The sequence below is a fragment of the Hylobates moloch genome, unplaced genomic scaffold (genome assembly GCF_009828535.3).
Source record: "Hylobates moloch isolate HMO894 unplaced genomic scaffold, HMol_V3 SCAFFOLD_4, whole genome shotgun sequence".
In the NCBI taxonomy this organism is placed as follows: domain Eukaryota; kingdom Metazoa; phylum Chordata; class Mammalia; order Primates; family Hylobatidae; genus Hylobates; species Hylobates moloch.
In genome coordinates this window covers 19,384,202-19,398,931 of record NW_026652279.1, presented here as the reverse complement: position 1 = coordinate 19,398,931, position 14,730 = coordinate 19,384,202, and the positions used below count along the sequence as shown (strand labels likewise).

General features: G+C 33.8%; 1 protein-coding gene across 2 annotated transcripts in view; it reads right to left on the bottom strand.

Moving 5' to 3' along the window:
- CNTN4 (contactin 4) overlaps positions 1 to 14,730 on the bottom strand; it is a 991,759-nt gene that overhangs the window by 760,584 nt on the left and 216,445 nt on the right. Inside the window, exon 9 of one of the 2 annotated variants that reach the window (XM_058437175.1) lies at positions 429 to 490. The exons of the other annotated variant lie outside the window; for it this stretch is intronic. The gene's annotated coding sequence lies outside the window, so the exon portion shown is untranslated. The remainder of the gene's footprint in view (positions 1 to 428; positions 491 to 14,730) is intronic. 2 annotated transcript variants of the gene reach the window in all.

Sequence of the window (14,730 nt, the reverse complement as noted above, 5' to 3'; positions counted from 1 at the left end):
GACCAAATTCTGCCAGGAAAAAAGAAAGCATCAAAGAAACTTAACTTAATGGTGGATATTTGTTTAGTTTCAAAACATGTTATGTGTTTGGGGGCACACCCCAACTTGACTACAAAAAAGAACAGGTGATCATTTAAATCTAGGAGCTACAAGCAATGGAAGAAGCAGAGACTTCTAAAAGTCTGTACAAATACTTCCAAAAGTCTGTACAAAAGTTAAGTAAACTTGAAGCAGAATGACAATTTAAGGGACGGATGTGCACTTTAATTTACCAGGTTCCATGAATCTCCATGAGACCATGGCATGCAACAACGTTCTCCTATTTTCTACAATTTCCAATCACTTGCCCTCTCCTGTGTGACTTTCCCTCCCCTGGCCATTTAGAGTTTGTGCTCCAGGGACAGACTAATGGGGCTTGATTTTGTTACCTCAGCCGGCTTTCCTATAGGAGACTTCATCGTGTAATAATCATAGTTCCAGCGGTGCATGTCTATGAAATTAAAATGGAAGAGATTGATTCTTCAGGTATATGGTTGTTGTTATTGACAGTCATTCCAGATCAGTCTCTCCAGAGGCAAGACAGTTCTTGCACGAAAAATACCTTTTCTTATCAAGCTGAGGCTCTGTGCAGCTGAGATGGCAATTTTGGGCCTATATGACAGGAGCCAGACATGAACTAGAGCCCCCAGGAATGTGAACTTCGGTAATCCTCCAGTATTCCATTAATGTGAAATCCACTAATCTGAGACAGCAACTTTTCCTCTATTTAAAGATCTTAGAATGTTAAATAAACACAGCTAGTTGCTCAATAAAAGAAAAAGACACTGTTAACAGCAAATTTCAGATAATTAGATGCTTAGTATTTTAGTTTCTAAGTTTCTGTTCACTTTTTAAAATTCAGTATACATTTTATGGTGGAGAGCTAACATAATGTAAAGTCTGCATTTTAGCCACTTATAGGTGTACAATTCAATGGCATTAAGTACATTCACAAGATTGTGTCACCATTGCCACTATCCATTTCCAACACTTTTACATGATCCTCAATAGAAAATCTGTACCCATTAAAAAAATAACTCCCCAGCCCCTGGTATCCACTGTTATGCCTTCTGTCTTGCTGAATTTAACTAATCTGGGTGCCTTACATGTGATATTTGATATAATTATTCGTCCTTTCGTGTCTTGCTTATTTCAGTCAGTTAGTATTTTCAAGGTCCGTCCATGTGGTAGCAAGTATCAGAATTTCATTCTTTTTAAGGCTGAATAAAATTCCGTCCTATGTTTACACCGTGTTTTGTTTATCCATTCACACATTGATGGACATGTGAGTTGTTTCTACCTTTTGGCTATTTTAAGTAATGCTGCTACGAACATTGATACAGAAGTATCTGTTTGAGTCCCTGCTTTCAAATTAAATTTTGATCCATTTTTGCTCATTTAAAAATACAACCTTACAGCTCTAAAGTGTTACAAAATAGATACAGTAAACTAATGTATACTTTATCATACAGACAATCCTATGTGACCTTGTGGCATAAGTAGAGAATTTTTTCATGTATGAACACTGGTCCTGAGGCATTTAACTTATTTTCCAAAGCACAGAAAATAAATAACTACAGGTGTTGGTAATGTTCTTTCCTCTGTTAGTGGTCTCCCACAGTGCCTAGTTTATATTGACGATCATGAATGTGGGTTTTTAACACACAAATACTACTATATTTTGAAGCAGCTCACTGTTACTTATCAAAGGTTAAGTAAAAATGAAGGTCAAATCATGTCACTAAATATGACTCCTTTCTCTCTTTATAATAGGAATAGCCAAGTGACAGAGAAGAACTGGACATAAAGGATTCTGAAGTTTATGTGACCACAAATGACTTTCCTAACCACATCAATGCATTAATTCAATTGTTTTACAAAGAGAAACCTGAGGTATTAGGTCGTCTAACATCAAGACCTCCGAGACAATCTGGCTTTGACAAGACTAAGTATGAAAAGAGAATAAATTTAAAGCCGATATGAAGAAAAAATAATAAAATAATAGCACTGAAAATCCAAGTTATTGAAAATTACAATAACTGCAGGCTAAAGAGGAAAAATTTGGAAATCTTCTCTTAATAAATTATCTCATTTAAACAGCTATAGAATTCCACAATTTCGAGAGCTATTTACTAAGTACAGGTCACTCTGGAAAGATTCTTTAACCCTCACGACAGTTCTGTGGGGACAAACTTATTATTTCCATTTAAAGCTAAGGAAACTAAAAGTTTTAAATAATTTTCATGGGGGCACATAGCTAATAAATGGTGGAGATGAGATTTGAACCCGTATCTATGTGACTACTGAGTTGAAGTTTTTTATGACTATACTATCTAGAATTGTTCTAAGCTACATTTCACAATTGAGATAATGCTTCAAACAAAGACATGTTTATGAGGGAGATAAGAATTAATGCGCTCTGTGAATTAAAATGGGTCCCTTCAGAGCTATAGGACAGAGCCTGTTCAGACTGCTTTGAACAGAGCCCAAATTATCTGCTATTTCCACTCGGAGAATTTAGCAACCCAACATGGGTCTCTCTGAAAGAATCTATCATTTCTCTTTGACCTCTCCCATGAGATCCTAATGGCGGCTGTTTCCACTGACATAAAAATATTTTAGGAATGATAGTAATTCCAGGATATTTTTTAGAGTTTCACTGCTGCTGTTGTAATTATTCCTAATTATAACTGTTGTTCCCCTTAGAGCAAATAAACACAGGATGTACTTATGCTATTTCCTTAAAGAAAGAGGCTAACTTTAATCTATAAAGAAATTATCAACCAAATGTGGACTCACGTATTTCTTTTTCCTGTGTACTGGCATTAATAATTTCAGAAGTCATCAGCATGCATGGTTCTGAGTTCACATTGATATTTGCTTCGGGATAATTTATGGCAGCCAAAAATGACACAAACAACTTAGAACAGCAGTCATCACGAAAATAGTAAATTAAAATGGGATACTGACTGATATCTTATCAAAAATTAATGTGCCATTAACCTTAACTATACCAATACAGTTACATTATGAAAGTCAACTACAAACAGTTATCCACCTGGGATACACAGCAAATAGCATAGATTAATTCTGTGTTAAGGTGGGATGCTGAGGTTAAAAGGGAAAGGTAAATGAAGCCAAATATTAAGGCCAGGTTTAAATAAAAATCACAAATTTAGGCACATAAGCTAATATTAGTTCAGGATTTCCTATCTTACATTACTATTTCTGTTATAATTCATCTTGATTACTTTTTATCAAGTAGCTTCAGTCAGTTTCTTTCTGTATAAAACATTAACACATCTAAGTACACTTTCAAGTAGCAAAACGTTTTAGAGCTTGAAAGGTCACTAAACATAATTAAATCCCCCCCACTTCTCATTCTAAACATGAGAAAACAAAGAGCTGAAACAACAAAGATGCTTAAGAACAAATTCGGTCTAATTTTCATTCCAGAATTATATCCCCAACAGCCTGATTGATTCTGTTTCAGCTGTATTCTCTTTGCTAAGGCACTTTCTCCTTTGATTCTCCAACTCTGACAGATTGTAGAAATCCAGGATTTTTAACAAGTAAAATGGAGGTAATAACGTCTAATATAAGCGTTTATTATGATGGGCAAAGAAAATGTTCTTTAAGACCATGCTTTAAAATTGTTAAAGGCTATACATGTATTACTATTATAAATGAGGGACTTGAAAAAGTTTAATTCTCTTTTACATGGTCTCTATATATACCAAAAAGAATATACAGTTGCCCCTTGAACAACGAGGAGGGTAGGGGTACCAACCCCCATGCAGTTAAAAATCTGTTTAATTTTGACTGTTCCAAAACTTTAATAGCCAACTATTCACCAAAAGTCTTACTGATAACATAAAGTCAATTGACCATATTTTGTATCTTATATGCATTACTCTTACAATAAAGTAAGCTAAAGAAACGTTAAGAAAATCATAAGAAAGAGGAAACGTATTTACTATTCATTAGGTGGAAGTGGATCATCATAAAGGTCTTCACCCTCATCATCTTCAAGTTGAGTAGGCTGAAGAGGATGAGGAAGAGGAGGAATTAGTTCTGCTGTCTCTGGGGTGACAGAGGTGAAAGAGATGGCACCCTTGGGGCAACTTTTATTTTTAAAAATTTGGGTATAAGTGGATCCATGCAGCTAACATTGTTCAACGGTTAAGTGTTCTGGCTTTTAGATTTTAAAAATGTGTTTTTTAGGCACCGTTCATCCAACCTACTGGCTATGATTCTTGAATATCTCTGGATATTACAGATGTGTAAAATCATAACTGTTATATTTATCTTATGTGGTCCTTGTGAATGTTAAATAATATATATAAAATATTTGAGATGATGCTAAAAGCCTAGTATGCATTTGATAAATATTGATTAATATTAATTTTCTTTCCTCTTCCTTTTGAATCATCCTTCCTTCTTTTGACTAGGTATAATAAAATAGCAGAATTCTAAATAGTAATAACAGGCAAGAACAAATTTGGATTTACAAAATAATTTTATTAGAAAAGGGAATTAGTTAACTGGCCCCTCCGTAAAATAAACAGCTAGGTGCAGTGACTCACATCTATAATCCCAAAACCTTGGGCGGCCAACTGGGGAGGACTGCTTGAGCTTAGACATTCAAGACCAACCTTGGCAACATAGCAAGACTTTATCTCTACATTAAAAGATAATAATAATAGCCAGGCATAGTGGCATGCACATGCAGTCCCAGCTACTCGGGAGGAGGAGGCAGGAGGATCCCTTGAGCCCAGGAGATGGAAGGTGCAGTGAGCTCCACTGCACTCTGGCCTGGGTGACAGTGGGAGACGCTGTCTGAAAACACACAACACAACACACGTGCATACACACAAAAAAACCAGACGTATAAAATAAAAAGTAAATCTGCACACAGAGACAGTACTACACATCCTTAAGCATACTCATTTAAAATACAGTACCTGCAGCTCTCACATATTAGAAGGAGAGTAATATACAAAAATCTTGATTAATTATACACATGCTTCAATGAAGAAGAATATAGTCATTTCATCCGAGAGAAAGGAATCCTGATGTGTCAAAAAGAACACTTTGCTATATCCCTCTTATTCAGACAATTCCTGATGGAGACAGGGCCAAGCTCTTCTGGAATAAGCTTACTTTCTGGTAAGAACAGTTCTTATAATGTGTTTTTCTAGCATATTATATATCTTTTCCTATATAGTATATAGTGAAGGGTCTAGTCGCATGATTACATATGAATATACACATACTCTTTTTTTTTTTTTTTTTTTTTTTTTAGGGACAAGTTCTCGTTACCCTGCCCAGGCTAGAGAAGTTATTCACAGTTGCAATCATCACACACTGTGGCCTCAAAATCCTGGGCTCAAGCAGTCCTGCTGCCTCAGCCTTCCAAGTAGCTGGAACTATAGGCGAGAACCACAGGGCTCAGCGTCTTAAACTCTTCGTTTTAACATATCAAATCACGCCATCTAAGATTAATATTCAAGTTAATTGTAACTTAAATCTAGAGAAATACAAAGCAATGGTGAAAATGAAGACAAAAGACTAAGTGTTCTGTTGAATCCTGTAAGTCATAATAAGGCATCTATATCGTTGATGCAAAAGTAAGATAACGCTTTCAAACCACATTAGTCTTCTCAGAAAAAAGGGATGCCAGCTCCCTGGGACACAGACTTCGAGTTCTAGCACATCAGTGGTTTTAAAGAAATTACTAGCATGCTGTGTTTGGTTTCCTGTCTCCTATCTAGCATTTTACAAACTGTATCAAAGCACGGAGTGTAACAGCTCCAATTTCTTTCACAGCAGCTGCACTATGTGAGAAAAATTGACAGATTAACTAGAAGAAAGCCTTCAAACTCACTATGAACTATGACTGTCCATTAGAACAGAATGGTAGGCCAAAGAGTACACATAAAGAAATGCCTTGGTGATCCACTGCACAATGAACCAATGGGTATGATAATGCGCTTCAGGCTTTGTGTGTGAGAGGCAGTGTGCAATCCATGAATGATAACCTGCACAATTTTGCTTAGAACTCACTCTGGGTGAGGACAAAGATCAGGAGTTGAAAAGTAGCTATTGATTTTTCTGAGTGTTCTTGTTATTATTTTGATGAATCCTCTGCCCGCTAGCCTCTTCTAACAAATAAACTACACTAAGCAAATTTGGTCCTTGCATAAATTAATGAGATTGAGTTAAATGAAATCCCAATTCCGTCACAAACAAGTACCACTGTTAATGGAATTCAGACATGCAAACTTGTCTTCTTTATGATAATCCATCAGGTCTAGATTCAGCGGGCAATGCTAATCCTTGCATTTATATAGACATTTACAGTGTGCTTCAGAAATATTTGCCATATAGTCCGTACAATTATGCTAACAAAATAGGTAGTATTGATAGTGCTACAACTATTTAAGAGAGGTCTGAGAGCTTAAACATAGGGCCTAAAAGCAGGGGCCACTAGAATGGTGATAGTGTGCATGTATGTAGAAGGAAAGGAAGGCATGGGGGAAGGAAAATGAAGTCACAAAAAGGAAATTAGAGGAAGAAATATATGGGATCACTGTCAACTTAATCGGTGTGTGTTTTTCCTTTTGAGTTACTTATTAAAAAGGTTTGCATCAATAGGCGTTTTAAAGAAAATCATGGATGAATGAAAACTGTGAACTGGCAACTGCAATGTGTACATTACTAAGAAGATATGATAGGCAATGTTTTACACTGTTTGGATAAATGAAATGGATAAAAACATCAACAGACTGTATCTTATGCCTCAATCTTGCAGGATTCTCTTAAGAAAAAGACTGCCCGAATATTCTTTATAAACCTTAATTTATTCATCTATTTAAATTAGTTCAATAAATTAACTAATTGAGACTAATAAAAGTTTCAAATTGGCAACTTACTATTTGGGACTTTTTCTCCAGTCATTTAGTATAATTTGAGCTTTCACAAATTTTTAAGTACAACAGATCAGTGGAGGGAAATGCCTCAAATACATCTTGATAAAGCGTGTCTTTAAAAACACGTTTTATTGTCAAACAGATGAATTAATATATAGAGATCACATAAAATAAAAGACTCTATTTGCTAGAGTATTTAATATCTATTAACAATCCACCAAATATTCTATTGTTATTTCCATTTATTAATTTGTTCATTTCACCATAATCATCATGAGAGGATGATATAAAAATAGAAGCTGTGTTCATCATAAAAGATGACCCACATCTTCAAAATCAAATAAAATACAAGGATGAGACATTTGGGAGGTGACATTTTTTTCAGGGAAGAAAGGGTAACAATATAACCAAACAATATCAGAAGCTAGAAGTCTCAAGATAAATAAGTTTTTGACTAAGTGATATTTGGGACTGGCATTAAGAAACTCTGAAAATATTCAACAAACATTTATCAAAGGTCATATGTATGTTCAAGGAATTCTGCCTTATAAATATATTAAACATGTGGATGTAATTTTTTCAACCAAATTTTTAAAAGTTTTATATAGATAGTAACATAATTCATAATTTCCAGTTAATGGCTCCAAGACTCAACACTAGTTAAATGTCTTACTAATGCTCATTACTGGTAAAACCAGAACTTGATTGATTCAAAGCCTTCTGATTCTAGGATGCATAAATTTATCTAGCACATTAAAAAAATGAATTGGCTAAAAATGGGCCAGTTTAGGGTGTCTCAACATATTCTCCAGTTACATATTTCAGTAACCATTTTAATTCTGATTATAACAGTCTTATTTCTGAGAAAAAAATAGAAAAAAGCGAAAAGCATAAATAGAAAAATAGGAACCTCTTAAGCCCACCATTAAAAAAAAAAATACTGTTAACATCCTTATAAATAACCAAGCTGGATATCCACTGTTTTTGCCTGCCAGGTGCCTGTCTTTACTTCAGATAACAGCATCCCACTTCTCATTTGGGAAACTGATGAATATATGTTGGATGAGTGTCAACAAGACAGCCTGTCTAAAGTTTTCACCTTAATTCATATAAGTGCCAAAAATTACCTAAGTTAAATCAATTGGTCACTTTCTCTACTAGAAATTCTCATTTCAAGAGAAGTTACTTCTTATAGCGTGCAAAAAAAAATGGAGCTGATTTATGCTCAATAATATTGACTAACTTTCAAATTCCTTCTACATAGCTGTTCATAGCTAATTCTTTTAATTCTGTGAACTGTCCTATACATTTCCAATAAAGCTCCTTTGGTTTTTGTATGCATGTTTCTTTTTGATGTACATTTCAGTGGATTTTATTATTTAAATTAAAAACTCTTAGGAAATATAAAATAACATGTTTATTGAAAACCTCTCAAACAGTGGGCATTAATTTTTCTTTTTCTTTTAATTTAACTTTGATACCTGAAACATGATATAACTTAAATGAACATTTCATTGATTAACAGTGAAGGTGTTAGGAAGCTCTCTGTATTTCTTGTTCTTTAAAATTGATTGTTCATATTTTGCTGCTTAATTGATATGTCATTTGCTTATTAGATTTAAAGATATGGCAATTTTTTTCCGTTTAAGATTTGCAGATTTTTTCTCATTTTGTTAATAATCGTAATTGTATTTCTTTTACATTTGTATCAAATTACTACAGTATTAAATCGATAGATATTTCATTTTATCCTTTTTTTAAAAGAAAGGCTCATCTTATCCCCAAATCATACAGTTACCTTGTTTGTTTGGATTCTGTTGTAATTATATATTTAACACTTATTCCTTAATAAATCTGAGATTCATCAGATATACAGGGAGATAACGATTTGCCCTACCCTTTCACCTATTATCACATCATGCTCATATAATCCACATTTATATAGCTTCATTGAAATGCCAACCTCAACAGAAATTCACTTCTAATATGTATGTAGGTCAGTTTCTCGACCTTTTCATTTGTCTAATCCATCTAATATTATATAAACACTTCATTAAAAATTGTTTTAAGTTATTTTTGAAATTCCCTTGGCTACTCTTGGATATTATTCCTCCAATTGTACTTCAGGATAATTTTAGAATTCTAACATACATACATAGGTATGTGTGTGCATGATACTAAATTCTGTATCATATTTAACCTTCCCATTTTATTGAAACTTCATGTTCTTTGGCAAATTATTATGGCTTCTGTCACATAATTGCACATCTCTTGTTAAGTCAATTCATATGAATTTTATACTTTGTTGTTATCAATTTTAATTGTACATTCTTGTTTGTTTTTGACAAGAAAACTGAAATTAAATTAAAACACAGATCATTTTCAGAAATATAATGGTGAAAATACACATTACATAATTTCATTCATGTGAGATTCAAAACTAGGCAAAAATGATGTATGGTTAGAAATTAGAAGAGTGGTTACATTTGGGGAAGAGTGACAGGATAGTTACTGGGAGCTCTCATAAGAAGGTTTCTATTTCCTGGGTGCTGGACACAGGGACATTCTTTGTGATAAATCACTCATTTTTGCATATATGCTATATTTCAATTTTTTAAAAGGGTGGTCCTTAAAAGATTATGATTTAGGGTTTACCGCCTTGCCCCTCTCTATCAATTCAAATATTTCTTCCAGTTCAGATCCCACACCTTACATGAAGCCTTTCCCAGCCATTTCAGCCAGAAGCAATTTCTCTTTCTTCTTGGTTTTTATACCATATTCTCTAGGAGGTAGTGTAATATAGTGGAGAAATAGTGTAAGATAAGGAACTTGGACTTTAATCTGTGTGGCAATAAAGAGCAGAAGAGTGACTCGGTCAGACTTGTATCTACCCACCACAAATTTAACCAATTTTACTTATATTTCTTTGTGAACAAATACGAAAAATTATATACATATATTAAATATAAATATACAGCTTTTATACCACGGAATACTGCTCAGCCATAAAAAGTAATGAAATAATGGCATTCACAGCAACTTGGATGGAGTTGGAGACCATTATTCTAAGTGAAGTAACTCAGGAATGGAAAACCAAACATCGTATGTTCTCACTTATAAGTGGGAGCTAAGCTATGAAGATGCAAAGGCTTAAGAATGATATAGTGGACTTTGGGAACTTTGGGGAGGGTGAGAGGGGGGTGAGGGATAAAAGACTACACATTGGCTACAGTGTACATTGCTCAGGTGACAGGTGCACCAGAATCTCCGAAATCATCACTAAAGAACTTATCCATGTAACCAAAACCAACCTGTTCCCCACAAACTATTGATATAAAAATTTTAAAATACATAAAATGTTTAATTTGTGAGACTGTTACAATATTTGCCCTCAATAAATCATGCCTACTTTGTTCACGGATAAAAAAGTACATTTTAAAAGGTGTTATAAAACATGTATTTTTAGTTTAAAGTTTTCAGATTCATAAGTATAAACAAGGGCATAATCATGTTTCTTATAGACAGGAATAACTTTATATGCTTTTCAAATTTTTCAGTTATTCCTTTTTCATCTCTTACTAGATAGAAAAATTTTAAGAGTCACTAAGTTAAACAAAGTATAAGCGATGCATCCTTTATTTTGGGGGGAATTTGGTGGGTATGCCTGAAATACTTTCTCCTTAAGTACTATATTGTCTTAGGTTTGAGTAATATAAAGTATCAATCTATTACTAGACTACTAATTATTTTTGTTATTCTATAGTGTTTTTAAGTCAGGAATGGTTAAGAAAGTGTATCAAACATATAGTTGGGAGTGATTGTATGAGCATGCCTAATGGCTAACAGGGGTTTCAGAATCACCACCCCACCTCCAGACCTGATATTTATTCTGAGCGTCAGATTCTGTTTCAGGTGTTTAAAATTATGCTGCTTGGTAAAGGACACTTGTCAGTTTTTCCTCTATTTCTGAATCAATTTTTTTACCATAAAATTGCTTATTTGTTAATAATTTAAAGTGGTTTATCCATTAAGATGACAGCACGCTACATTTTTCTGGAGGTAAAAATGACAACTTTTTAGGGTTTCTTTTCCTGGGTTATTTTGTTTATTAATGTTTTTAAACTTGAGTTAATTTATATAATTTGCATTGATAAAAATATTATCAATTTTCCTTAACATTTTTAATCCCTTCAATATTGATATAACCCCTTCTTATAATGACTATATTTTTGTTCTTTTTTTCTGTACAAGACGTTTAAACAGTTTATGTACGTCTTGCTTTTAAGTAATAGTTCTTAGATTTATCTAACCTATTTTCTGTTGTTTTCTACTTTCTGTTTCTATTTCTTGATCATTATTTAATAATCGTTTAATTATTTTGCTTACTCCTATAGTTTTATTGTCTTTTCTAACTTTTCAAGTTGAACATTACTTCATTTTATTTACAATATGTCATGTGATAACGTTTTATTTAAGGCTATATATTTGCCTGAAGATAAAATTTTTGATCTTAACTCACAGATTTTCACATAGCGTTTTTATTTTTGTTATGTTCTTAATAATATATAACTCCAGTTTTTAATGTTATTTCCTATTATAGCAATGAACACCACACACCCATAATTACAAGCCACCACACAAATACACAGAAACACACACATAAGAACAATTTAAAAATCCAAAAGGGCCTAAAACATCTGTCTTAGGTCAATCAACTGGAAACACTGGTTTCTCCAACATTTGGAAAAAAAATAGTCTTTTTTTTTTTTTCAAAAACGGTGTTCTTTATACTCATAATGTGATTCGTAGTTTAAAATGCACAAGTATTCCAAAAAGCACCATTTTTTTTATTATTGGAAAGGACCAGACCATCTGTGTCACAATGGGTGTCACATAGAGAGGCATGTGTTCTACTTTAGATTTCAGGATCTCCTGGGAGAAGGTTCTCCTGGCTCACTGGGATAAGAATTTTTCATAGATCTTGTAACAAACTGGCCAATGACTAAGAAGTTTACACCAGCAAGATTTGTTTAGTGATAGTCCAATATTAACAGCAAAAATCAATGCAATTTACTTGACTTTTATGCTCTATGTCAAATGTTGGTTGGCAGTGTTTGATTGCCCTAATTATTCAGGAGGATGAAAAGTATTTAATATTAATAAACATTTCTGAAATCTCCACAACATTAATAAAAGGAGACCTAGCAACTGGTTTTAAAACCTGCCATCCTGTTGTGATTCATGTTCTTTCCACTGGTATTCCATTGGTTGTAGCAATATGTTTGGCCTCCCAAGCTGTGCACCACTATACCTGGCTAATTTCTGTATTTTTTGTAGAGACAAGGTCCCACTATGTTGCCCAGGCTGGTGTCGAACTCCTGGGCTCAGTGATCCTGCCGCCTTAACCTCCCAAAGTGCCATTTTTATCTTAAAAAAAAAGTTTCCTCATATAAAAAAAAACTCTCACTTTTTTTCTTAATTAGTTTTCATTCATCCATTTAATAAATATTTATTAAGTGCTTACAATATGTCAGACACACATCCTTAAGAATCCTCCAAAATTCTATAACTCAGGAAAATATCTAAGCGTTACCTAAGAAGTTCTGTTTGTCTTTAAATGAAGGACAGAGAGTTTCAAGAAGGAAATGTAATTGCTTGGAAAACATGTTTCTATTCAACCATTTGCCATACAAGCAATTTTCTAAATAATGATCGAATCATACAGTTTACAAAGTATTATAAATGTGCATAAGCCTTTCCTTGACATAATGAGCTACCTGTACAGACAGTAGATTAAATGCACACTACAAACTACTCTTAGCATGCCAGATCACTGAAGACACCTACTGAAATGCTATTCCTGCTGAGTGACCAAAAGGAACATCAGTTATTTGTTCTCACAGGTGCACAGCTGCATTCTCTGTCAAGAATGCTTCAAGCAACATGCTTTATACTACTCTTACTTCAGATGATTAAAAAGTAGATTGGCAAAGAATCATTAAAAGCCTCAGTAGAAAGAAAACCCAACAGTTTCAGTATCAGTGGAAGGTTTCTTTATGCTTCTTGTCAAGTATGATTCTGTTTGATATATTTTTAATGGCTACAAGAAAAATAATGAAGCAAATTAAAATCAATATAAAATTACAAATCAAAGTACTATTCCAGGGTTGACAGAAAGACAGAGGCAAGAGTATTTCAAATCAAGGGGGAAAAATTCATCACTAACTCCATCTGCAATGCTTTACTTTCTGAAGAGACTATGACTCATTCTTGCAGCTATTGCTAGGCAGGACAGGTTGAATCAGGAGTGGGGAAACAGTCTTTAATTAGAAATTCATTGAATTTTGTCAGATCCAATAAGACATTAATGTTATTTCAGGGGGAAAGGTAGGTTTGTTTTTATTCTGTCTGCTTCTGATTCGGATATTTTCATTCCAGGCCACATTCCTTAGCTGTTATTTTTCATTCTTTAAAAATAAAAAAGTCTGGAAAACAGGAAGATAAAGTCAAGGGAGTCTTTTTGTTTATAAATCAAATGTGAAATTTTCAAAACACATCTACTGCTTTGAAAGACAGGTTGAATAGCTATCATTTGAGAGTTAACCAGATTTGTGCACTCAAGCACTGGCAGTAAGACAATTTTTCACTATTCAAATGCAATCCTTTTATTTCTGTATTGTAATAGAAAACAAGTGAGAGCACAGAACGAGTGAGTTTTAGGTAGTGGAGGGTTAAAAGCCTTTCATGTACACAGATAATCATGGTAATTTTAGGTAAACTATCAAACGACACCTGAAGTCTCACAGGTGCTTGATATGCCATTGGGGTACAAGTGAAGCCATTTTTAAAAGGGAACAAGTAATGGTGTATGTTTTAGGTCAAACATTACCTACAGATGACGGCATAAAACTAAAAACAAGGAGAAAGTGTGATGAGGCAGCATGTGCTGAGGTGAAAAAGTGGGAAGGCTGTCCCTTATGCCATAAATGTCTCTATAGGCTTTGTAAATCATAGAGGACATCACTTTTAGGGATAGCAAATAACAGACATTCTGCATTGTGACATGAAATAAAGCCATTCTCCCTTGTACATGCTGTACTGACTGAGATGACTGCGAAAAATTTCTCATACAGATCCCATAGCTCCACAGGGTCAGTCATAGCCAATGTTAGCCTGTGAGACTTTTAAAATGATCAAGGCTGATCTTTTCATTTTATAGAAGAGAAAACTGAAGTTTATAAAAGTAGGAAACTTGAAAAGCACCCAATAAATTAGTTGAGGGCTAAAGCCAAGTCATTTGACTGTTGCTGTAATACTCTTTCCCCTTATCGGAATGTCAATCATGAGAACACAAATTCATCCATCCATCCATTTGGTACCAACAGCTCTAAGACTTAGAAACTACTGCAGTATTTGATTGGAGTCTGATAAAATTTGAACATATTTCACCCGAAAACTAAAATAATTTGATATAAAAAGAGGTAGGGACATAAACGTAACCAGCATACCATAAAGTGTTTAATACAAGTAAGCTTCTACTATTTCTATTTCCGACTATTTTACAGATAGAAAATATTTACATAAGTATGAGTAAACAACATATATGAAAACAAGCATGCCAGAATTGAGCTGGTCCTGAGACTTTCCACATGTGGAAAACAGAGGTGGCAAATGGTTTCTCTTTGATTCCATGTGCTCATTAGACATAACTTCTTGTTCCACAAACTATGTCTAACGTATTTTTTTAAAAACTCTATTA